The sequence below is a fragment of the Equus caballus genome, chromosome 8, assembly GCF_041296265.1.
Source record: "Equus caballus isolate H_3958 breed thoroughbred chromosome 8, TB-T2T, whole genome shotgun sequence".
Taxonomy (NCBI): Eukaryota; Metazoa; Chordata; class Mammalia; order Perissodactyla; family Equidae; genus Equus; species Equus caballus.
This window is the reverse complement of record NC_091691.1, coordinates 54,957,354-54,982,604: the sequence shown is the minus strand read 5'-3', so window position 1 is coordinate 54,982,604 and position 25,251 is coordinate 54,957,354. Positions and strand designations below refer to the sequence as shown.

Genomic DNA, 25,251 nt, shown 5'->3' with positions numbered 1-25,251 from the left:
GTGTAGCGTTATTGAATATAAAAATGAGAAATAATAATCTTTTGGAGCCATATTTTTTAAAAAATCACCCAAAGGGACACAAAGAGCTTTTCTTGCTGTTCTGTTTGAGGAAACACCCAGTGGTTCCGCCAGGAATTTATCTAACCTTTGGATATCCCTCTGTTGCCTTCTCCCACTTTTGTTGCTAGGCTGGGAAAACATGAGAACAGTTTCTGTTTTACGCTTTCTATAGCTTGCAACCTTCCAGGCAAATCCAGAAAACACTACTTCTGTAGGAATTAGAGGAGGAGGAAAAGATGAAGATGAAGAGGAGATGGACAGGGAGGAGGAGGAAGCTGCCTCCATCACATATAGAGAATATCCAACACAAAATGCACTTTAGTTCACATTTTGATTCTGTTTCAGCAAGGAGTGGGATAGAGAGGGAGGGCGGCATTTGACCACACGGTCAGGACAGACCAGATTCATTCCTATTCAGCTAATGGAGAATTTCCAATAAGGTAAATGTTGCCTGTCTGATATTTACATAGGACATTAAAACCCACAAATCTCTTGTGTGTGTGTTTTTTCCCAGAGACTCAAAGACCAGTTTATCATCTAAGACTTGCCTTATTTTGAAAATGATGTGTGCCTAGGTGAACACATTTTCTCTCTGAGCACTCGAGTTTGTTTTCAAGGCAACATTAATGACTAATGGTGAGTCATACAGTTTTGTGGCTTGGTACAGTAGTTTATATTTATGCAAGAGCTTAAAATTCAACTTTGAGCAATGTCCACAGCAGGGAAGAACAATTAGTAAATTCATTAATTGTGCTTTTGTGTACACTTTTATTCTCAAGGCTAATTATTTGTTTAAATTATTTTGCCTCTATCAGAAATGTTACCACATGAAAATATTTCAGCTTAGGTTTCTGGTGTGAAATATAAGGCTTGGGAAGTTCAGACATTCTTCTGAAATGTAATCAGCTTGCCTTTGCTAATGACTGGTACCCAAAGTAGAGCCCTTTATTTAAGCATATAAGCAATTAGTTTGGGGGCATATTAGGGCACACAGAACTGTGATTCATGCTGCTGCTTATCCTTCTTCTGTGATGTGGACAATGGACATCTTCCGTGTTTGACTTTTAAATATAATCACACTCTGGTGTACCGTAAGTTGGAATCATGCAGTCTTATGCAAAGCAATGCTATAAAAGGAACACCTCAGTTCCCAAGCCAGTACGCTAGTGTACATCATAAAAGTGAAGCTTTCCTCTTTTTTCGCGGAGAGGGATGAAAATCTCCTTCTCCTCTCTTCTCTAAATTCTCCATGTGTCTGGGCTGTAGCTATAAGATGAACCAGCTGCCGCTGGAGCCGATGTCTTCCAGGTCCCAGTTCCAGGTGTGTGGCCTGAAAAGAGATTGATGACTTTGTGTGGGCACAGCCAATTTCCTCCAACAGGTACAAGGCAGCCCTCCCTTCTCGAGCATCTTCCCAGCCTGGCTCAGTCCTCAGGGAGACCCACAGTCCAGAAGGCGCAGAAGGAGAAGGACGATAAGGACTCACTCAGCACCTGCTGAGTCCTGGTGCTGGGCTAGGCATTTGACCAACAGATTTAATCATCGCAGCCTCCCTATGAGGCAGGCGTTGTGAGTCCCATTTTTGAGAAGAGGAAATGGAGGCTACAACATAGATCGGAACCCAGAACTGTGTGACTGCAAATCCAGTGGCCTTGCCATTAGACCATGTTGCTTTCCTGGCACCTAGCACAGTACCTTGCCATAGTCGATGCTTCATTCATTCATTCATTCAACAAATATTTATTGAGGGCATTCTACATGCCTGATGCTATTGCAGTAAACAAGTTAGATAAAGATTCTTGCCACCAAAGATTATAGCGATAAATAGTGAATGTATCCCATTCTAGTGATAAATATGTGTTGAATGAGCATTGGACAAATGTGGGACAGACCTATAGCAAAATATTGTAGCCTCATCATCATCTTGCATTTGTGTTCCAACTGTGCTAATCATTTTCACTTCAAGTGAAAAAAAAGCTGAGGCTGGGTATCAAGCCCCAGAGGGATAAGCAGGAAGTCTGTACTCTGTCCAAAAGTCCCAGTTATGTCAGGGCCAGTTAATAAAAGGTGGCGGTGGAGGGGTGTGGATTCATTCTCTCCTTCACGTTGTGGCAGACTGCAGTAGGAAGCTCCATTGCCTTGGCAGAGTGGGCTCTAGAATGAGCTTCTACCATCACCTCAGGAAGACAGAGCTTCCCCCAGCCAAGGAAACCAACAAAGAGATGCAGCCCATCCCAAACATCAGAGAGAACAGAGATGGATCTCAGGCTGAAAATACAGAGGAGGAGGACGCGTCTGTAACTCCACAGGGGCTGGTTTAGTTGTTAAATGTTTGTCTTCTGAGTCTGGTCAGATTCTAAAATCAGTTCCAATAATCACCAGAATTACAGATGGGAAGGACCTATGAGGTCATCTAGCCGAGTGTGGCCTGTGGAGCATGCCATCCTCACACAACACTTTTGGAGCCCTTTCTCCTCCTAGTTTAGATGTCCTTGAGGGCTGTGCTTCGCCCTGTCCCTCAGGAACCAATTCCAAAATCCACCCACAGGACATTTTAGACTAAAGATGTGGCCTGGGTGGGGTTCTACTTTTAATTTTCCAAAGCACTGAACAGAAGCCTGGTGTCACGAAAAATTGCTGGGAGCCTCTCCTCCTTCTCCCCATGGTGCTGTCCCACCCTCAGGGGTGGCTCTCAGCTGGGAGGCCCCGGCCCCTTGGCAGGGGTTCAGAGCACATGAGGAGGTGCCAGGACCGACACAGCTCAGCAAGGGGAGCCACGGTCTCAGTTGTCCAGTCATCCTGAGCACGTGCAACCAGGGAGACAACTAACTCCTAAACAAAGTTGTCGTCCCTGCAGCCTTGCAGAAGGCTTATTTCTAAATTCAGTCTATCTGCTTAACACCCTTCTTGAGATTAGAGTAATCATCTGTGTGTACAAAGATGAAGCTACAAGGTGTTCATCACAGTGCTGTTGACGTTTGTGAAAACTCGAGAACAATCTCCATGCCCAGTGATAGAAGACTGGTTAAATACGTGAAGAATAATAACAGAGAGAATATTATGAAGTCACTAAAAATAATGCACCAGAAGAGTACTAATGACATATTTTCATCATACTATCAGATGAAAAAGATAGGTTACAAAGAGTATGTATAGCACATTATTATTCTCTCTTTTTCTAAAATGCATGCGTGAAGAACAGAATATTGACATAATTATCTCTTAGTAAAGAACTGACAGGTAGTATTTTCTTCCCTGCTACTTTTCAACCTTTTCTACAATGAATATGTGTTACTTTTGCAATTAGATATAGAAATGTTACTTAAAAACATTAAATTGTCTTTCCTTTTCAAATGCTGCATTTCCCATATTCATCACTAACAGAATCCCTGTAATCAGAAGAAGAAAGGGGAAGACAATTAGCCCCTTTCTCCGAGCTGGCTGCTGGGCAGCCAGGGTGTGAGTGTGTCTGTAGGAGGAGTGCTAAGCTGATGACAACTGCAAGCTGTGAGTCAATCCCACAGTAGCTCCAGCATTCATTTACTAAATGGACTCCCGGAAGCTAGAAAGGGTGAGTACCCTTCTCACTTCAGAGAATATTAGGACGAAGGAGTTTCATGCTCATCTGAGGAAACAAGAACACTGGCCCAGGCTTTTCTGATGTAGCATCACACATTCAGAGCCAGAAAGGACCTATTGAAGACTTGTTGGTAGCTGTTGTAACATATTTTCCCTGTAAAGGGAAGACTGAGACCCAGGGGCCAGCTGGCTTATCCTTGCCCACACAAGTAATGTTGGCCAAGCCAAGATAGGACCCTGGGATTGACTCTAACTCCCTCTGTCTCCAATATCCTGTCCCTCCCTTATTTGCTCCCAAACTCCTACTCATGTTTCATGGCCTGACCCAACCATCACCTTCTTAGTGAATTATCCTCAACTCCCTAAACAGAGTTAATCTTGCCTCTTTTCACTATTCCTTATACATAATCCTCTTGTTGCATTTTCTATACTACATTGTTATTATTTGACCTTAAGTCTGGACTCGAAGGCAAGATTTATCACCTCTCCTTGTATTCCCAGGGGCTGGTATATCACAGCCATTTAATAATAAACCCAAAGGCTTAAAGGCATTATAAAGCTATAATTGCCACTGTTTCTAAGAGTTAGAAGATGGAAGAAGAGGACACATACTCCTGACCATGAGAGACCGTCAGACATCCTGGAGTTGTTTGCACTGTGGGTCAGGGGGCTGACTAAGATGATCTGGAGGCAGAAACCTCTTTGCTGCCACTACAGGAAGATGGGTGATATAAAAAGTTGAAGCTTTCCATTAGGGGGGTGCCTGGGAAATAAGAAATTAGGAGTATGATGGCTTGGATGGGTAGTCACATGACATTCTAGAAAGACCATAGCTTTGGAGCAAGATGCACCAGAATTTGAATCCTAAATCTACAGCTTAGTATGACCTTGGACCCATTATTAAACTTCTTTGAGTCTCAGTTTTCTCAGCGAATGCTGATAGTTACTTTGCAGGGTTGTGGATATCATTAGAGATCATGATTGCAAAGTCCCTCACACACAGTACTCACTAAATAGGTACTCATTAAATAATGGCCCTCATTATTGTATTTCCTTAACTCCAAAGACAGTAAACCAAGGACCACACACAGTGCTCATGGAGTTGTTTCTCCAGATGGAAGCCGAGACAAGAGGGTACAAGAGAGCCTCAACTGACCCCCAAGGGGAACAGAGCCCAGGAAAGAACTCTGGGCCTCTAGAGTTCAGGTGAATGACCTTAACACAGCACATGATTCTCCCCACTCTTCCAGCAATAGAGAAAAGGATGAGAGTCTCCCTAGTGAAACTGGCCTTCTCGTACCCACTCAGGAGGCCGGGACAGGGAGCAAATGATTTCTTTGAAGTGACAGCAGCACAGTGACCTGGAAGTCCAGGGGGTGGTGCTTGGGCAGGTGCAGTGGCGCTGCCCACCAGCATGCAGCAGAGTCCTGAAGGCCACCACCACTGGACCGGAGCAGTGGGCAAGCCACAGGCGGGGAGGTGGTGACAGACTACTTACATAAGGAATGACACTCAGCCAGCGCCCTCCCTTGCCCAGGGCCAGGAGTGCCACATCAGCAAGACTTTTAGCAGTTTACTTGGGACCCACCTATCCTGTGTCAGACTGGTCATATCTCACCACCAGTGGGGAGCAGGTGGGGTCAGATGCTCGAGAAAAGAGTGAGACAAGGCTCTTCTTTAGACAGGAAAGTAGACATATCTCTTTTTCCTCTGGGCCAGTCCCTTGGAGTGGGGCCTCTCTCTTCAGTCTCAGCTTGAGCAGCACCTTTGTGAATGGGTGGCTGTCCTGAAGCCCCGTTTGATTACCTCTGTATCTGACACTTGCACTGTGATGGTCTATTTGTCTGCCTGTTTTTCCCACCTAGACTGTAAACACATACAGGCAGATACCATGTTCTCATTACTAATATCCACGATAGTGCCTGGTACATAACAGGCATCCAATAAGTATTAACTGAATGAATGAACGAATGAATGGTGAAAGAACTTTGTAATTTGAAAACACCATTATCATTAGTGTATGTTGTTATCTGGAACATTATAGCACAAGGAGCAAGCACGTGCTATGTCTTTTTCTTTCTCTCCATTCGACATATTTACACACGTACCCACATGTACTCATCCAACCACAGGATCAAGAATTTAAGAATAATTCAATTGAATTAAACTCAGTAAATATTTATCAGGCACTAACTGCCAAGCACTTTTCTAGGCACTTAGGATACATCAGTGAACAAAACGTGTGCTCTGATAAAATAGACCATTCTAATAACGTCTTTGAAAACCTGCCATACAGCCAGGGCGATTATCTCATACTTTAAGTTTGTATTTAGAGTCAGACTCCTTAACATTCTGTTTTGATTCAGACATTTCCAGGAGTAGAGTTCATCATGGAATCTTGAAAAGCAGACCAACTGGGAAATGATTTGCCCTTCACTACAGCAAAGACAGTGACTTTCTGCGGACAACATTGATTGTAAAGGTCCCCAGGAGGCGCCTCTTTGCAAAACCATTGGACATACTCCCTTGACTTTCAATGTTCTCCTTTGATGTGAGCATAAACAAATGTATTCTTCACTTTTATTAAATGAGGGCTGAGTTCATCTGTCTTTTTTTTCTTAGCAATAGAAATACATCTTCTATGAATATCATCTTGAGTTTGTCATTCAGCTTTTAAAAAAACAGGATTAAATCTCATATTTTCCCCTCCCTTGGCTAAGAAAGGGACACTCCCCATCTGTTGGCTGCCTTTCAGAATGGCAGGTCCATCTACTGAGACCACTAAATTGCTTTCAGTGAGTCAGCTTTGTGTACAGATGAAAATTCTATTCCACTCCTGCTGAATGAAGATGTAATCCAATCACTCATGGTTTGCACATATGAAACTAGTCAAAAGGAAGACAGGATTAATGATTACAGATGTCTGTGACCATTTATCACTATGAGGGAAATGATTCGAAAGTTCCTGTTCTGCTCTTGGCAAGTGAGTAGTGCCACCTTTCAATCAAGAATTTGCTGTTAGTAAGTGTCCATACCTGGGATGAGTCCATGCACTATAGAAGAAGCAGAAAAAGATGACACAGCACCTGCTCTCAAAAAGGGAATCACACTTTCTTTTATTGAGGAAACCAAAATGAAATAGTTGAACAAGTAGGAGATGCTAAAAGACACATGAAGCTAACTATAAGAATTTGGAAAGATGGCAGAAGGAGAGATCTCTGGGCTGAGGCAACTCACAAAGACTTCACAGGGCAGATGGGACTTGAAGATGGACCTTGACAGTGGAGAAGTTTGGTTTGGCCTGAGCTTTGAGAAGAAGGCTGAGGAAGAACATGGTCAAAAGAGATGTGTTATGGGGAGAGTGAGAACATCATCCCGGCTGTCATGGATGGCCCTTCTACAAAAAGAATCAGAAATTAGTTTAGAAAAGAGAGTTTAAATCAAACTGTGGATGTTACTAAATTCTGGGCTGAGGAGTTTAGATTTCATCTGATATGCTGTGAAGAGCCCTTTCTGAGTCATGCATGGAAAAGCAATATGATGGAAGTGGTTATAGAAGTATTCATTAGGCAGCAGCCTTCACAATGGACTAGAAAGGAGAGTAAGACAAAAAAAATCAGAAGGGCGAGCTGTTGAGAAGTTCAGTCAGAGTCGCAGCACTGTAATATGAGAGAGAAGCTGACACATTTAAGACTTTGTAAGGAATGAGGATTAAAAATTAGGATTGATTAAGGATATGACAGGAAGGAATAAAACATAAATTTAGAAAGGGAAAACGACAAACTCCAAAAATACAGTACTTCAACATCTATAACATAACTTCAGTAAAGTTTAGAAGAAACAAAAACCCTGACAAGTCAATAATAAAATGTAAAACAAATTAGAAAAATGAACAAAGGATTTGAACATGAACATTTCAAAAGAAATTTAAAAGGCTATTAAACATATGAAGCCATATTTAACCACACTAAAGAAGGCCAATAAAAACAATAACAAGATATTATTTCGCCTATTGATTTGGGTAAAATTAATAATTAAGTTTTCAATAATAGCTAGTGTTTGTAAGAAATACGCTGCCCACAAGAAGGTAAATTGGTGTACTCTTATGTAGAGCGATTTGGCAATATCAAAAATCTAACAAACACACTTACTATCTTGAACCTAGATTTTCTACTTCTCATGAGTCATACCTCAGGTATGTACATCAAAGCCTTACTTATGGGTAATATAACTGAAAATAAGCTAAATATCTAATAATAAGATGATCTAAAAAGTATGGAATATTGTATAGACATTAGCATCATTGAAGAAAAATCTTTAATACTTGGGAAAATGTGCAGAATATATTGTTAAAAAAAAGGTAGATTATAAACAGCTTGCACAATATGTTCCTAATTTTTAAAATTCTGTATATAGAAATCAAATACAGCAAGCAGACTTTGGATTCTAAGCCAAACAAGCTTAGAGTAAAAAGACACTTTTGACACAGCCAGGGAAAATCAAACATGGACTAATTATCAGATGAAATTGAGAATTTACTCCTACATTTGTTAGATATGATAATGACAGTTTAGTTATGTTTTTTAAAAGTTTTCAGTGTTAAAGAGTCTTACTGAAGTGTTATAGGGTGACACTGTATGAAGCCTAGAATTTGCTTTATAATACTCAAAAATAAAATAAGGGAATTAGATAAAACAAGAATGACAAAATGTTGATAGTTATTAATTATATAGTTCTCTTTATTTTGAAAATTCCCATAATAAAAATGTTAATTGAGAAAGGCAGGCATGGGGCTGGCCTGGTGGTATAGCAGTTGGGTTCGCATGCTCTGCTTTGGTGGCCTGGGGTTTGCTAGTTCAGATCCCAGGCATGGACTTATGCACTGCTTATCAAGCTATGCTGTAGCAGGTGTCCCACACATAAAATAGAGGAAGATGGGCACATATGTTAGCTCAGGGCCAGTCTTCCTCAGCAAAAAGAGGAGGATTGGCGGGGGATGTTAGCTCAGGGCCAATCTTCCTCATAGAAAAAAAAGGAAGGCAGAACTCTGCCACACTTTAAAAATAATGTATACATATTCACAGAAAAAGTATGAAATGGTATATACCAAAATAGTAACAATGATTATTGCTGGTTAGACAAATAGCTGATTTTTATTTTCTTATGTTTTTATAAATATATTTTTCAAATTTCTTCAATGAACATATAATACTTTTATAATCAAAAAAAACTCTTAAGTGCACTTTTTTAGGCTTCTTTGGTTTTGATTTTAAAGAGGTAAAGGAAATGGTGACACCAATAGCTGAAACAGAGAAGATAAAAACCAGGGGGCGCTTGGGAGGGAAACATACAGACGTACCATGGAGATATTGCAGGTTCAGTGCCAGATCAGCACAATAAAGTGGATACTGCAGTAAAGCAAGTCACACAAATTTTTTGGTTTCCCGGTGCATATAAAAGTTATTTTTACACTCTATTGTAGCCTATTAAGTGTGCAACAGCATTATGTCTAAAAAAGTAATGTATATACCTCAATTTAAAAATGCCTTATTGCTAAAAATTGCTAACCATCATTTGAGCCTTCAGCAAGTCATAATCATTTTGCTGGTGGAGGGTTTTGTAAAAAAAAATGCAATATCTGCAAAGCACAATAAAGTGAAGTGCAACAACATGAGGTATGCCTGTGCTTAAAACAGGACTTACAGATGAGGCGGTGACAGTATACAGCTGGACAAAGAGTCTGAACTCAGTTGGAAAGATGACGAAGGGGTTAGGGAAGGCAGGGACTTCGGGTTCAAACCTTAGAAGCACATTATAGTATTTAAAACAGCTTTGCAAATTTCCCTTGGGAATAATGGTTTTAAAAATTGAAGTTGGTTTTTTTCTCTCATTCATTTATTCTACATGGTCCAGGTACTGGTCTAGATGCTGGGAGCACAGTGGTGAAATAGAGAGCTCTGAATAAGTCCTCATGGACCTACAAACTAGCAGCAGAGAGAGATATTAGACCAAAACTTCACATAGTCAATCGTAGTAACTATTATGAGAGAGAAGTACAAGGCACCGCAAGAGCCTGTAACAGAAAGACTTGACCTAGTTCTCAGGCATGCTGGAAAACTTTCCTGTGGAAGTTTTGTTCTTGAAGGATAAACAGGAACTCAGCAAAGAGTAGGGCAGACGCATTCAGAACAAGAGATGGGCTCACCCAGAGGCCTTGAGTCTGAGAAAAAACATGATCATTTGAGGGACAAAGAGAAAGCCAGGGTGTCAGGAGCAGAAAGTGAATAATAGAGAGGCATAAGATGGAACTGGAGACGGAGGCCATGGAGAATATGCAGAGGTGTCCAGGCCATAATAAAGATTATTACTATTACCTTGTTTTATTCTAAGCTTACTGGGAGGCCATTAAAGGATTTCAAGTAGAGGGGTGTTTACTGTAGGGCAGGCATCTGGAGAGAGGTCATGCCAAGAATATTTAGAGGCCTATTGAACAGTCTGGGTAGAAGACGTTGATGCTTTGGACTGAGGTAGTGGCAGTGGAGGTGGAGAGAAGTTGGTTGATTAAAGACATTTAAAATTTCCTGAAGGAGAAGATGAACTGGCAAAGGAGAGTGAGAAGCAGCTGGAGAAGTAGGAGGAAGATCAGATGACCAGCATCAAGGCATGTTTTTCTGGAAGGAAGGAGAGGTCAAATAGGTTGGATGCCATCAAATATTTCCCACTGGCTTTAGCAAAATCCAAGTCACTGGTGACTTTGTGAGGGCAGTTTGGATCCAGTGGTGAAGGAGAGGTGAGATAACAGAGGTCAAGCACTGGCTGGGGTCAGGGTGGGAGAACGGACAGAGACAGCTCATGTACATGGATGTTGTGCTGTTTTCAGAAAAAGGAGAGAGAAATGAATGGGAGAGATTATTAAAGATGAGAGAAATTTGTATTTGTACATAGGAATAATCCTGGAAAGAAAGGAAGGTGAAAAACAGAAGTAGTAGAATAAGCTTTGTCAGAGACAAGAGGAGGTGGGCTTCAGAGCATGGTGAGTGACTGTCCCAGGCAGGAAGCACACTTCCCTTCATGCAATAGGAGGCAAGACAGTGAGATGGTGATACATTCAGGTAGTTTTGTAGATCTAATGGCAAGAACTTGAGGGAATTTATTTCTGATTCCTTTTGGTTTCTCTGAGAAGTGAAGGGATAGTTGTGTTTGTTTGGTGTTTGTGGAGCTCGTAGTGTGTGTGTGTGTGTGTGTATGTTTGCAAAGATTAGAGTGAGAGGAAGGATGGCTGGAAGAAAAGGTTTCTTGCACAGAGTGGGGAAGCAAACTGGCTAAAGAACTAAAGAAGTGGTAAGAGGAGACTTTGAGTCAAAGTCAAGTTCAACTGAGTTCCATACATGGCTGAATGACAAGGAGGGAGCATCCACTTCTAAAGTTATGATAGCAGAATAGCCAGAGCTGCCAGTGGGTCACTAAGGTCCATGCTAGAAGCTGGATGAGCTGAATAATGACAATAATAGTAATGAGGGCCAGTGCTCTTAGAGGACGCACCACATATGCCAGGCACTACGAGGATCTACATGCATTAATTCATTTAATCCTAACAACAACGTATGGGGTAGATGCTATTATTTCTCCTTAATAGCCGAGGAAACCAGCAGGGTTATGCACCTCGTCCAAGGTCACACAGCTTGCAAGTAGAAGAACCAGAATTCAAACAACTTCACTCTGCAGCTCTCCATGAGGTTTCAGGGCCACAGGAGGCCTGCAGGACACTTGAGTTGATGTTTTTTGCTTCCTTCCTTCCCTTTGAATGCTTGCACTAAACCTCAATCACTAGAATTAGCCAGCTCGTGTTTCTGTTTGTTGCAACCCAATGAAGAAGTGTAGTTTTCACTTAATTTGTCCTGGTCCTGTCACATGCTAATATTGCCACTTTCTGCAAATGGAAAAGAAGGCAGTAGGTAGTTGATGTTTTAGCTACATAAGTTAACCAAAGGCAGTCAATTTTTGTTTTGAACTAACACGTAATGAATCAACGCATAAGCAATCTGTTTACACAGTTGAGCACAGGAGCTGGCTGCATTCTAAATCTAGCCACGTACTTGAATCATCCTGGTAAAAGTGAACCAAGTGATTGAGAAGCTCCCTGAAAATGGGCAATTTTGTCATCCAAAAAGATTTAGATTTGTGTCTCCTTCCTGTAGTTACCAAGGTTGTATCTTTATTTGCAATACAGTATATCTGGGCCACAGGACTACTTAATTGATACAATTCAGGCTTGGTGAAGGAACATGTAAATTGAATTAATCATTGTACAAAATCAACACCTCCCCTAACCGTAACCAAAGGAATAAGACAGGCTGGCTCCATTCCTTGACTCCATAAGTCATAGCATGAGTCCCTTGGAAGCAAAACCATGTAAGAACTTTCCAGGTCCCGAACCCCAGCCTGGGCACTTCAGTTTCTTGCCTCTATATCCTTCTGTCATTGACGTTAACTTTACCTAATGATTCCCTGCAGTCTTTCCCCTAAGCTTTCTGAATTTGGAATTGGAAAACCATACCAAGACTAGAGGAAGAGCATCTTGACTCTAGGTCTTGGACCTTAACATCCAAAGGATTACTCTCCATGTGAATTTGTCTAATCCATTGCATATGCATCCTAATTCCTGTGCACATTCATTCACTTGTTCACTTAACAAATGCTAATTGAAAGCCTACTGTGTGCCAGGCACAGCTGAAGGCACTAAGGATACCATGGTGAAGAAAATAGACACAACCCATGGCATCATGGAGTTTATAATATGGAAGAACAAATGTCTTCACTTAATATTTATGCTATTAATTAATTTCGGATAAAATCAAATTTCCCCCAAAACTCCCTACGTCTCTCCTGCTTTCGTTTTCTCCATAGTACTTACCAGTCTCTATTGCACTATAGCACATGCTTATTTACTCTGCTTGGTATTTGACTCCCTCCATGTTTTCAATCTCAGGGACTCATTTTTGGCTTCATGCCTTCTCTCTCAGCATTTTTAATTCATGGTGCCTATATCCCTCCAACTCCCTCAAGACAAGCCATGAGTAGATCCAACGTCAGGCAGACCCATCAGTATGAAATTATCCACGGATGTGTATTTTAATGTCATTACAGTGTTAGGACTTGCAAAAATGTGGCTGTTCTTACGAAGCACTTGGAGTTGGATCCCAGTTCCAGCACTTACTGTTGGTGTGACTATCAACTATTTTATCTTTAGGTAAAGTATCTTTATCTGTAAAATGGACGTAATAATCCCTACTTATTGGGAGGGTTAACACAATGTATATTGCATCCCAGGTGCATTGATGGTGCTTAATCAATAATCACTTCCCCAGCCCTTTCCTTACTCACTGTTTGGCCTGCTGTTACCAACTCCCTAAATAATGTGACCAGGGACTCGTCACTCATTTCTTTTCTACTGCCCTAGAACAAAGGGAACATAATCAAGAGTGGAAACATTATTTGATATCTGCTTCAAAAACACACTGTGTTTGATGTGTGATGCTGATGTGTGATACTCAATCTATTAGATATTAATATTAGACTGCCGGCTTTGTGCTGTTCATATTGGTAACATGACCCTGATCAGATTCCCAGCTGTGAGAATTACAATGTGAGCTTTCAGTCGTTGCTGGGCTTTTTTTCCCCTCCTACTGCCAGGAAGAGGTTGAATAAGCATCCGATGATGTAACAGCCTTCAGCTGAGTTTGCTGAGCTTTTAAAATTCAAGAATCAGGGTCTAGGGAATTGTTTGTACCTCAAGTCGCCTCCCCACCTCCAGGCCACCTTGGTGCTCCTTGCATTCTATTTCTTAGGGTGGGTTCACCATCCTTACCTTGTACCTGCCGCTCCGAAGGCTCCTCAGACTCTGCTTACTGTTGAAGGATGGGTGATTAGGTAGAAGTTCAGAGAGGAAGAACCACAAAGGAGAAAGGGGGCTGGGTTATGTTCCCAGTAATAATGACAAGGAGAAGAAGGAAAAGAAGAAAGGAATGAGGGAGGAGGAGGAGACAAGAAAGAGAAAAAGGAGGGGAAAAAAAATAAGGATAAGAAGATCTAAGGTATACTGAGGATTTCACTGCCTACCACACCGTTCTCAATCCATTTCAATGAATTTTGACAACAATCCTACAAAGTAAGTCCTTTAGTATGAGAAGGACAGGTCTCCTTCCTGCTTTTCCTGTCCTTTCCCCAAGCAATTCTGGGTATCAAACATGTTTTCCCACCCCGCAGAATAAAATCCAAACTGTGTAGCACGCCATTCGAGGTTCTGTGTGAACGGGCCCCCATAGGTGGGTGGACCACAAAACACCAGCCAAATCCAGACTCTTTTGAGAGTAAAAACAGGTGCCATTTGTAATTACACTGGGAAAACAGATGAACACCCAGATTGCCATGGGCTAACTGGGATGTGTGGTCACTTCCCTGTGTCCATCCTATGCCTCCCACCTCGCTGAGCTCCTGCATTCCCCAACTTTACCACGCTCTGCCATGTGTGTGGAAGACTAAGCAAACCCTACCTACCCCATTCCAACCTGGAAGACTCATTCTTCAACGCCTAGTTCAGAAACAACTGTCTCTGCGAAGTCCAGCTAAAGTTCTCAAAGCCAGTTTGCAGAGTGGTTAGAGCCCAGACACTATACCCCTGTTGAACTTGTGGGTTCAAATCCCAGCTCCACCATGAGCAGGCTGTGTGTGCTTGGGCAAGGCCTTCAAGCTCTCCATGTGTCAGTTCCCTTCTCTGTGATATTGAGATAATGGTGCCATGCGGTGACTATGAGGACAGAGTGACAGGGACTGACTCTGTGTAGGAACTTCAGGTGGAATGTGTGCTGCACAAGGATATTGCCAAACCTGTTGACACAGATGTGCATGTGCTTGCACGTGTATGCACACGTGAACTCCACCTGTAAGGCATGTATTTTCTCCTTTGAGGGAAAAAAATAAAACAAAACAAAAATTGTCAAGTGGATGTTAAATGCTAAAGAGTTCATAGATCATTTTGTCTATAATAAGGCTTCATTTTTAGTATGGTGATTTTGACATCATCTAATCAATACAACATGTTAAAATTTCTGAGTTCCTTTCCAGGATGCGAATAACTCTATAAGCCATCCCATGTAGCCTTCTTGCTGGCAGGAGTGTGGGATGGTCTCATAATGTGTTTTTTGAATAAGCAGAATAAGCTTCTATCCACGTGATGTTACTTCAGAGCTCAGTAACATTTATTTTAAGACCTGCCTTATTAAAGTGCTAATACTCCTGAGACAAGTAACTGATCTTTCCTATCCTCAGCTATTTTTACCTTAGTGTGAATGCAATTCAAATCCTTTACTAGTGAAAGCATAAGAGAAGACACTGGATATTCCTCAGGGTTGGAAGCAGGAACTGCGAAAGGTAAAAAAGGGCGAGGAAAAGCAGGACTTCACATGCCTGAGATGAAGTCTGTCCACATCACGCTCTGGCTCAGAGCAAAATACCCTTGCTGGCAGTCTAAGGCTAAATGCTCAGGCTGAGGCTGAGCCTTCAGCTAGGGGTGGCCACAATACCACTACAGCCCCCCGCCCACGTCCCCAAAACACACACACACTTGACTCATTTCATTGTCGTCCCCCTGCCTAAAGCCTAGGTTTACAGTGACTTTTGTTGTTGTTGCTGTTGTTATTATGCTCTGGCTGTCATCTTGAGGCTTTTCCCCCCACAGATTTTAATTGAATGTTCCAGAAGGGAGAGATTTCTAGCATATCGTTTTAAACTTTTGCTTCATATTGTGACCAATTAAAATATGAGTAACCACAGAATACACTTTTCTTTTTCTTCAAGCATCACCCCCAACAGAGAGAAGGGAGCTTGAACGCCATATTATTATTTTCCATGCTGTTTTGACTTAAATAAGAGAAAAGTTTTTTATAAAGTTCTTTAAAAGTTTTTGACAACCCCACTTGGGGTTTTTTTTCCCCATTCTATGTCTATGTTGGGAAGAATTCTCTATAGTCTGTTTTCTCTCCAATCCTCAGGTCACACCTCCTCGTGTAATATGAAGCAGTGGTCCCCACTGAGTGACTGGAAGCCAAGCTCTGGTGGATGACTTTAAAGATGATCCTAATATCCAGATAGGGGGTGCAGGTCCATCTCAACCCAGCCCGCCCACAGCCCTCCATGACTGTTCCCTTGTGGCTTCCTTTCCCTGTTCCCTCAAATCTTTGGCACATTCCCAGGCTGCCAGGCACCTCTCAGTGAAGAGCCTTGCCTTCTACCATGCAAAGAAAATAGAGCACATTATTGATGAAGAGCCCAAGACTTGACTCTCCACATCTGAAATGTACCCAAGACGGCACCCTTTCTTCCCTGTGAAGCTCATCTTCTTCAGAAATACCTCCTCCTCCTATGCAGTTGATTCCTTTCCTTTTTCCTTCTCTGGCACTTGTCTAAAAATTATTTGCCCTTCTGTCCCACGCAGTTTTATTCTCCCTCTCTTACCATCTCTCAAACTGAAAATATACGCACAATTCTTTCCTCCTCCTAACAAACCTCCCTGCAAACCCCTCCCCCTGCCGCATTGTTCTGTCTTTCTCTTCCACCACCAGATTTCTAGAAAGAAGAGTCCATGTTCTTCACCACTACCTTCTCAGCTTCACATGTTGACCTACTGAAATTTGGATCCCACCATATTCCATTCTATTGATAGCGTGATAGAGTTTCAGAGGCTCAGATGAAAATCAGAAGGCCCTTAGATTCAGGGAAGGACTTTGGTAATAGGAACAACGTAGTAAATGAAAACAAAAAAGGAGCTTAAAATTCAACTGCCCCCTTTTGGGGGGGAAAAAAAAAGCATTTTGTTTCCTGAACCAAAACTAGTCTGGAAATGCCTCTACACAGAGATGACAATAAATAGTACACCTCAGTGAGGGCCAGGAGGGCGGGTGTCAGTGCCCACACCTGTCCTTGACATTGACTCCATAGGAGATAACAAGAGCAGTGCATGGAAACTCTGCCTTCCCGCAGGGAGTGTGGAGCCAGCTGGGAGAGAATCAGTCAAAAGAGAAACAACAGGAGCTCCTACTGCTGGCTTCTCTGGGCCTCTGGCGTTCGCATGATTGTTTACATGTGCAAAGAAGAAATGGAGGTCTCTGCCTCTGTAAATGTTCACGCCTGTTCCTCACTGTCCTGTTCCCCTTCCTGTTTGCTCTCCAGTCTGGCTCCTCTTTTTGATCAAGACAGCAAGATCAGTTTCCTCTCTACAACATTACCTGCATCATCTACTACTGGCAATTGTCTTCTCTCCTCTGCTGGATAAATTTCCAAAAGTGAATGACAAGCTGGGAGTCAACCCCTACCCTAGGTCTGAAGAGAGGTATCTTCTTTGTAGTCTGAAACTGGAAGGGTAAGACGATGGCTCGTTCTCTCTTTTCCCAAGTAACTCATGCCCTTTTTCCCTTGCCCCATACGTATATTCTTTAGGAGGCAAGCTCAGAGGGGTAAAGCTTTCTGTTGAGGTCTTGGCCTCTGCACTGAGAATGCCAACTGGTGTCTGGCAATGCCCATTCTGATGTGGATAGCAAGAGAGCTGAGGCCATCAATTCATTTCACATGAACCGTGAAACAGACAAGAGATGGCCAGTCATTAGACTTGTGGTCACTGCTGACCCAGCCTAGATTTGAACCTGCGACCTCTAGGTAAAGGGTTTTATATTGCAATAATCATGCTTGAAGGGTCTAGGGGCTCTCCCAGTACTTACTTTTTAAATTAACACTTTGTAGCTAGTCACTGAGGAAGGAGAGGAAATGAAAGAAGAAATGAATTGAACACCTGATGTCCTTGAGGGAAAGCGGAAAACTAGGAGAGAAGAGCCTTGGTCTTACACGCCTCGGTGGATGAAGCTGTTGCTTTTTAAAGCTGTTGCTTTTTAAAGCAGGGTGCCATTTGAAAGGTAGATGCCTCTTACCATCACTCTGCAGGGCTATTTGAAACACCTGTCTTGGCCTTAGCTCTGCTTCGTTAGTTGTCTTCATTTGCCTGCCTAACAACTGGAGGTGTTTATACCTTCGTAACAAAACCACTTTCTTGCACGGAACTGTGATAATGAAAGTTAATTCTCTTATCCCAGAAAACTCTCAAGAGTTTAAGTGCACTGCTTCATTAACTCACTCTACCCAGCTCTGAGGTGAAGAATAAATGCTATCATGCCCATTTTACAGATAGGGAAGGTGGGAAATTCAAAAGCTTAATGCAAACTTTGTTTCCCACATATCAAGAAATAGAGTCTTAGCAGTTGACAAACCCTGTGACCTTTGGAAAGTAATTCATTCTAAGTTTACGTTTTCTCACCTTCAAATAAGGATAGTAGAAAGTTTGCGGGGATAAATGAAATAATGCATATAAAGATCATTGCACAGTGCCCAGCTACACAGGGCTGCATTGCACAACTCCACCAGCATTGTGCGGCCAGTCACATAAAACACAATGTGAACGACGCCCCCTAGAGTTGTACAGTCAACAGTCGTACAGCCACGGTCTGACACGTAATACTTTCTCTATAAGTGTTAGCCATCGTTAGTTTGGAAGTTTTTCTTCCGGCAAAAGCAGAGTCGGCGGTTCAGAACAACCCTCTCTCTGACTGTAAGAAACATGTGAAAAGAAACATCAGTTTAAGGACATTGGAAAGTTACCAAGGCAGTGAGAAATTATGCTGTCAAGATCCCAGGGAGGAAGGAATCCCATCTAGGGCTGCCTTTCCGCCAGAATGGTGGTTTCAAAGTATGGGCACTGATAAGCAGTAGCACCTTGGAACCTGTTAGAAATGCAAATTCTCAGGCTCCACCCCACATCAACTGAATCAGAAACTCTGGAGGAGTGAGATCCAGAAATCTGCTTTAACAAACCCTCTGGTTGAGTCTCACGTACCCTAAGATGTGAGAATCATGGCCCTCCAGGCACCTGTAATACTGAAAGCACAGCTGAGAGACTGAGAAGGTGGGTGGGAATTTTGGCAGTCTCAAGGGTCTGAGAAGTCAATAATTAGAGTTCCAGGCCTGCCTGGTAAACACCCCAGGAAATTAGCTGGGACCCCAAAGGGCTACACCCAAGAAGTAAAAGTGACTTGGAAATATACAAGCCATCACAGAGACGAAAATTTCTTATTTCAACTCCTGATCGGATGAAGGTGACGTATTGTTAGTGCCTTTCACTTAGCTCCTTTCCAATAACAAAGACAAATCTTCTGTGGAGGAAGAAACCATCCCCCAGTGTCTCAAATTTTCTCTATCAAACACTCGGTCAAAAATAAGTGAGCACTCACTTCCATCATGTTCCTTACATCCCTCACTCTAGAGAAGCCAGTCGCCACGTCAGAGGCCTCTCAAGCAGCTCTCTGGAGAGTCCATGTGCTGAGAAATTGAGACATTGGCCTTCTATGAATGGCCACGTGAGTGCGCTAACTTGGAAGGGGATCCTACGGGTCCAGTCAAGCCTTGAGATGACTACAGCTCTAGCTGATACTTTAGTATAAGCTCATGGGAGATCCGTAACTAGCACCATCCAGCTCTGCTACCCATGAATTTCTGACTCAGAGAAACTATATGATAATAAGTGTTTACTGTTTTTTAAAAAGTAACTGGTTATTCAATAAAAAATTACTGAGCATACCAGAAGAGAAAACTTGACAAACAAGCAAGATTTTTCAAATGGGCAATATAAACAAACCCATAGGCAATAGAGTATTTAGACATAGAATTTTAAAATAGCTATGCTTAATTTTTCAAGAAAGTATTACTGCTTCACTATAAGTTCATGATCACCCACCTCAAATGGGCCATCAGTACTGCCCAACAATACGTGTGTCCACACACGTGTATTGGTCAACTCAATCTCTCACTTTCTGTGACTATACAGATCTTCTCTACTCTCCCTCTGCCCTGCTCATAGCTTCCCTTTCACTTTCATCCACTTCACAGAGGAGATTGAGGCCGCCCAACAAGAATTCACTGGCCTCCTGGTCTACGAATCTACATCTATGCTTTCCTTCTCTCCTTTTATGATGGAAGAGCTATGGATTCTTCTCCCTAAAGTCAGTTCTTTGGCTTCACTTTGCATCCCATCCCCTCCCATCTTCTTAGGACCTTCACACTAACAAGTATTCTTTTTCTTTCATAATTTCAGACTCTTTTTCTCAAGCAAACCCTTACCATTGGACGTACTAAATCATCTTAAATCACATTTAAAAATATTCTCTAACTTCAGTTCTACCTTTCTTTTCCTTCCCTTCACAGAAAAATTTCTAGAAGAGTTTTCTTAAACTTACTGTTTCCTCTTGTAACCATCTCTCACTCAGTACTTAACACACTCCAGCAGGGTTTCTGCCCCATCTCTCTAGTGATAACTTCTTGTTAAGGTCTCAGTGACTAAATTCAATGAATGAACCTGTTTCAGCTCTTGTCTTCCCTGTCTTGACAGGGTTAGACAGAGTTGAGCACAACACTCTTATTTAAGCTTTCCTCCTGGCTTCCATGGTATGCTATTGGTTTTCTTCCTATGTCTGTAATTTCTCATTTTATTCTCCTTTTCAGGCTCATATCCCTCTTTCTGACCATTAAATGTTAGTGTTCTGCCGGTCTTGCTCTTCCACTGTATTTTCTACAAACTTTCCCCAAATAAGCTCACCCAAGCCTACAACTTCAATTACCTTGTGTACATATATATATATATATACCCCAGACTACCTAGCTACACTCAGGACCCATATGTTCAGCTGCCTTTTCTATGTATGTCTAAAAAGGCTTGATTTCAGGCTCAACAAGTCCAAAACCAAACTCTTCATCCATCCTCCTAAACATGGTCTTCTCCAACAGTTTTTCTTTCAGTAAATGCCTGACCTTATCCATCTAGTTATACAAGCCATAAAGCTGCATGTCATCCTTGATACCCCCATCCTACCCATGACTAAGTTCTGTCAAGTTTATCTTCCAAATATTTCCCCAGTGTGTCTCCTTCTCTCTGTCTGTATCACTGCCACCCTAGTCCAAGCTGCCATCATCTGTCTGACCTCCTGCCAAGCTGAGTGCTTTCCTGTTGTTCTAAAGATAAAGACCAAACTCCTTACTTAATGTGGCTTTCAAGGTTCTGCATGACTTGGCCCCTACTATCTCTCCAAACTCATCTACAATATCACCTTATCTCCTTCTCCTCAATCTACTCTGGACTTCTTTAATTCCCTTGTATTTGCCATGTTCCCTCCTGTCACAGGGCCTTTGCACGTGCCTAAAATATTCTTTCTTGCCCCCCTCAATTAGTTAATGCCAATTCACTCCTCAGATTGAATATTGCTTCCTTATCCAAGCCTTTCTTGATCTCCACAATTAAATCAAGTCCCTTTATTATCTGTTTTCATGGAAGATGATGTTCTGTCCCTCTCCTTAGTAGTACTCAGAATAGTCTAATTTTACATTTGATTTTTTATTATATGAGTCATGTCCATTTTTGCTGACCACTGCATATCGAGCACATTTATAGCATATGTAATAGATACTCAATAAATAATCGCTAAAGAAATGAATAAGTAAATGACTAATCAGATAAAATAATAGCATTGTTATGATTATTATTTCAAAAATGAGATTAGTTTCCTGACACTCAAGCAAGAAACATTCCAGAAGAATTCCACACTCATGGCTCTAAGTCAGCATTTGAGGTCACCAATTAATAATAAACTTCTTTTTTTCCTATGTTTGAAATCACTTGAGAAGTAGACACAGGAGAGAGACTGATGGAGACCAAAATATCAACTTAATTACTAATAAAGTTGAATTGGAGATCCATGCTTGACTAATGGCCACAATTGGATTTCCTAATACATCCCCTTGGATTTGAACTTGTCCATTCCAACTGCCGGCATCACCCAAGCAGGAGCAGATCAAGACCCGTGAAGCTTACTTACTACATGGATCAGCAGAGGTATTTACATCCAGAGGTCAAGCTGCTTCACCAGCGACTGAGAAGCCAGGGAGAGGCTGGGTGGAGTATGCCTGGAAGCTGCTCCCCAAACTTTCTTATTAAGCAACTCACTCTTTTCGTGGAAAGGAATGAATAAGAATGAAAAGAAAGCCCAGGAATGTTGCTTTGGCAGAAGCCTCTTGAGAAAACATGAAGACAAGGAACGGAGGTTTCCCTAACAAATAGCAAAACAAAATTAATATGTAATTATTAGTGGGACATTATTTATAGCTAAAATTTGGTTATTTAAAAAATTAGCTTTTTCCCCCAGTTAGTGGGATAATGCAATCTTTCTTTTCTTGCTCAACTGTCCTATTATTCAATTGATTGTTATGGTTATGAATTAACTTTAAAGTTTGTCATTGAAAAAGTTTATTTCTCTTGTAAATGGAGTATACCCAGAAGCATCTGCTTATGATGTTAATTTCCTAAAGATTTCTGTTTTAATGAAATATCACATCTGCCCGTGTGGTGGTTCAAAGCATTTCATTATATGTACAATGTTCATGCATCATTTAGGCCTGGAAATATGAATATGGTTGTACAAGTTAGGAGTGCTTTCAGCTGCAAGTCATAGAACATCCAACTAAAAGTGGCTTAAGTATTAAAGATATTTAATTATTTCACATACAGGAAGTTGAGAGGCAGTTGCATGTTGACATGGTGATTCAACAAAGACACCAAGCATCCAGGTTCTTCCTGTCCTTCTGTTTACCATATCCAACACACTGACTTTTCATTCTCAGACTCATTTCCTTACGGTTGCAAAATGGTCAGTATGGGTCCCAAACGTCCTGCTGATATTCAAGGCAGAAAGAAGGGAAAGGTTCAACACTAATGAGCTTTCTCTTCAAACACTGTGTCTTTTTTCAGGAAACAAAACCCTTCTTAAAGAGATCTGGCATGCTTACCAGTACAGTGTCACATGGCCACTCCTCGCTGTAACGGAAGCTGAGAAATAGGAGTGTGAGAGTTCTGATTAGCTTAGATTTAAGATTAAACCACTATGCCTGGGCACATTACAATATTGAATAAAATAGGAGTCTTGCTGGTAAAGAAGAAGGGAGACAGACATTGGATGGGCAACTGACAATGTCTACCATAGTATGTCTGACTCAAACCCATCCCTTTCCCTGAAATTCTTCATTATACTATAACAAGTATCACCAATTCTGCCAGGAGCAATAAATAGAGAAAGTGGTAGAGGCAAGTCCTGGAGCCATAAGTAATAAACTCATTTAGCATTTGCTCACTCCTCACTAGTGAAAATGTCTCAGGGTAATAAGGACCATAGAATATCTGAGAGTAGGGAGGAGAGACTGCCAAGGATGGCAAGACTGGCCAGAGGAGACTACGTGGTTGAAGAGAGCCTTGGATAGGAGAGCTAGAGAGGCAGAGTAGAGAACTCCAGGTGAAGAGCAGAGCAGAGGAGTAGAAGTAGAACCCAGGAGCTGCTTGGTGGGGAGAACAAGTTCTCATTGGAGAACGAAAGGGAAAGGAGGGACAACCAGGGTCTGAGAGTGGAGATCAGAACTCCAGGCTGAACATTCTGGAGTTTTCTCATTGGGTAGAGAGGAGTGACACACAGTTTTAAGAGCAGAGCAATGACATGAGGAAAGCAGTATTTCAGACAGAATAATTTGGTGGTAGGGAACAGAATAGATTAGAGGGGAAGAGACAAGTTGGGAGGCTATTGCAATGCTCATAAGGTGATGGAGGACTCAGTGAGAGCATTATTATTGGCAATAAAAATGGAGCCAAAAGTGTGGATATAAGAGACATTTTAACCTCATTTCAGGAGATCCTCTAACAGAAAACAACAGAGGAGAAATGAAAAACATAGACCCTCATAAGTGCTCATAGCCAAACATTTAATCACCATGCTCCCTGTTTCAAGTGCTCGCCTGAAAATAAAAAAAGCTAATTTTGAATAATGAAGGGAACCGTCAGGGAGTTCCACCAATAGTAATTTTTTAAATCTCAAATCATTGCTCTTCCAGTTAGTTACTCATGGCCTGGTTTCACAGAAATGGGCTGCAGGCATTCCAGAAAATGAGAAGTTATTCTAGGAAGAGCCAAGACTCCTCCAATTTCACCCTCAAAGGGCATATGTGCTCCCCACCCATGAGGAGACATTGCTCTTGTGAAGGTGGGGAGCAGGGAAAGGCCTTACCTGGGTGGCCTGCATGGATTCGGCAAGGAATCAAAGCTCATATGGAAGCTGAGAGCCTCACATCTCTCCGTTTTTGGTGCCACCCTGAAAAAGCCTGAGAACACTTTCAGCCAAAGAGTCTCAGGGTGGTTAATGCCCAGTAATGTACAGCAGAATCACTACTGCCGGAAAGCCCACCGCCTGCGAGCCCACCTCCCACCACTGTTAGTTGGATGTTCTGTTACTTGTAGCCAAAAGCATTCCTAACACGAGAGGCTTTGCTCCCCTTCTCCCACTGAATTCATGCCACAGCTCTAGCGGACCTGGAGCAGAGGGCATTCCCCAGAGATATGCTGATTAAGTGCGTAAATAAATTAGTTACACGTACCTTCATTATCCCTTCATTACAGGGTGGTGAGTAACTTGTGGGCTCTGGAGCCAGACTGCTACCTTCAGGTTGTCATTCTGCCACTTAACCGCTCAGTGACCTGCAGCTTCTTTATGCCAGAGTCTTCCCGTCTGTAAAACAGCAATAGTTCATACTCCATGGCTGTGTTTTAAGGACTCAATGAGATCATGACTGTAAAGTGCTTAGCTCAAAGCCTCATACAGGGTTAGCACCCAATAAATGTAAAGCACTGTATTTTTTACAGATGAGAAAACAGTAATCCAAAAAGGCTAGAAAACTGGCCCAAGGTCACACAGATAAATGCTGTGCGTGCTTATTTTCATGGACACATCTTTTCTGAGCAGTGTGTCAACAAGTCAGCAAATATTTATTAAGTGACCATGAGGTGCAGAGTTCTGAACTAAACATTCAGAATTTATGCTCAAGGATGGGTATAGTTCCGACTTGAGTGGAATTTACTATCTGACAAGGATGTTTAGTTTTTCATGGTCAGCCCAGCTGCACACAAGGCTGGCCTTACAGATAAAAGAGTCAGAAGCCTCTGCAGGACTGTTTGAAGGGTCCCAGGAAGGCCATTCTAACAATGTACGTCAGTGGGCAGCGGGGATAAACTCAACACAACATCAGTGTATCGGCCTGAGTTTTGTCCTCCTGGAGGACGGATTCACCCAGACCAAACCCATCTTTCTCCCTCCTCCTTTGCAATTCCTCTGCAGATAAAAGAGTTGCCCCTAGGCCTTTAACTGATGCCTGAAATGTCTCCAGCCAGACCTGGTTCTGTGAGTGTAGCACTGCTTCCTATCACCCAGTAATCTTTTTCTTTTTTAAAGATTGGCACCTGAGCTAGCATCTGTTGCCAATCTTTTTTTTTTTTGTCCTTCTTCTTCTTCCTCTCCCCAACGCCCCTCTAGTATATAGTTGTATATTCTAGTTGTAGATCCTTCTGGTTGTGCTATGTGGAACACCACCTCAGCATGGCTTGATGAGCGGTGCTAGGTCTGTGCTCAGGATCCGAACCGGCGAAAGCCT

The 25,251-nt window shown here is 42.0% G+C and overlaps 1 long non-coding RNA gene across 2 annotated transcripts; it reads right to left on the bottom strand.

Annotated features, from left to right (window-relative positions):
* Positions 1–709: 709 nt before the first annotated feature.
* Positions 710–24,630, bottom strand: LOC138925379 (uncharacterized). 2 transcript variants are annotated; one of them, XR_011441445.1, is made up of 4 exons: positions 24,202–24,466; positions 22,293–22,458; positions 21,606–21,836; positions 710–1,390 (listed from the first exon to the last, which is right to left on the bottom strand). It is a non-coding gene; the product is annotated as an uncharacterized lncRNA (long non-coding RNA). The 2 variants fall into 2 exon arrangements; XR_011441444.1 differs by lacking the exons at positions 710–1,390; positions 21,606–21,836 and adding an exon at positions 22,573–22,612 and having other exon boundaries at positions 22,259–22,458; positions 23,835–24,630.
* Between the last annotated feature and the right edge of the window lie 621 nt (positions 24,631–25,251).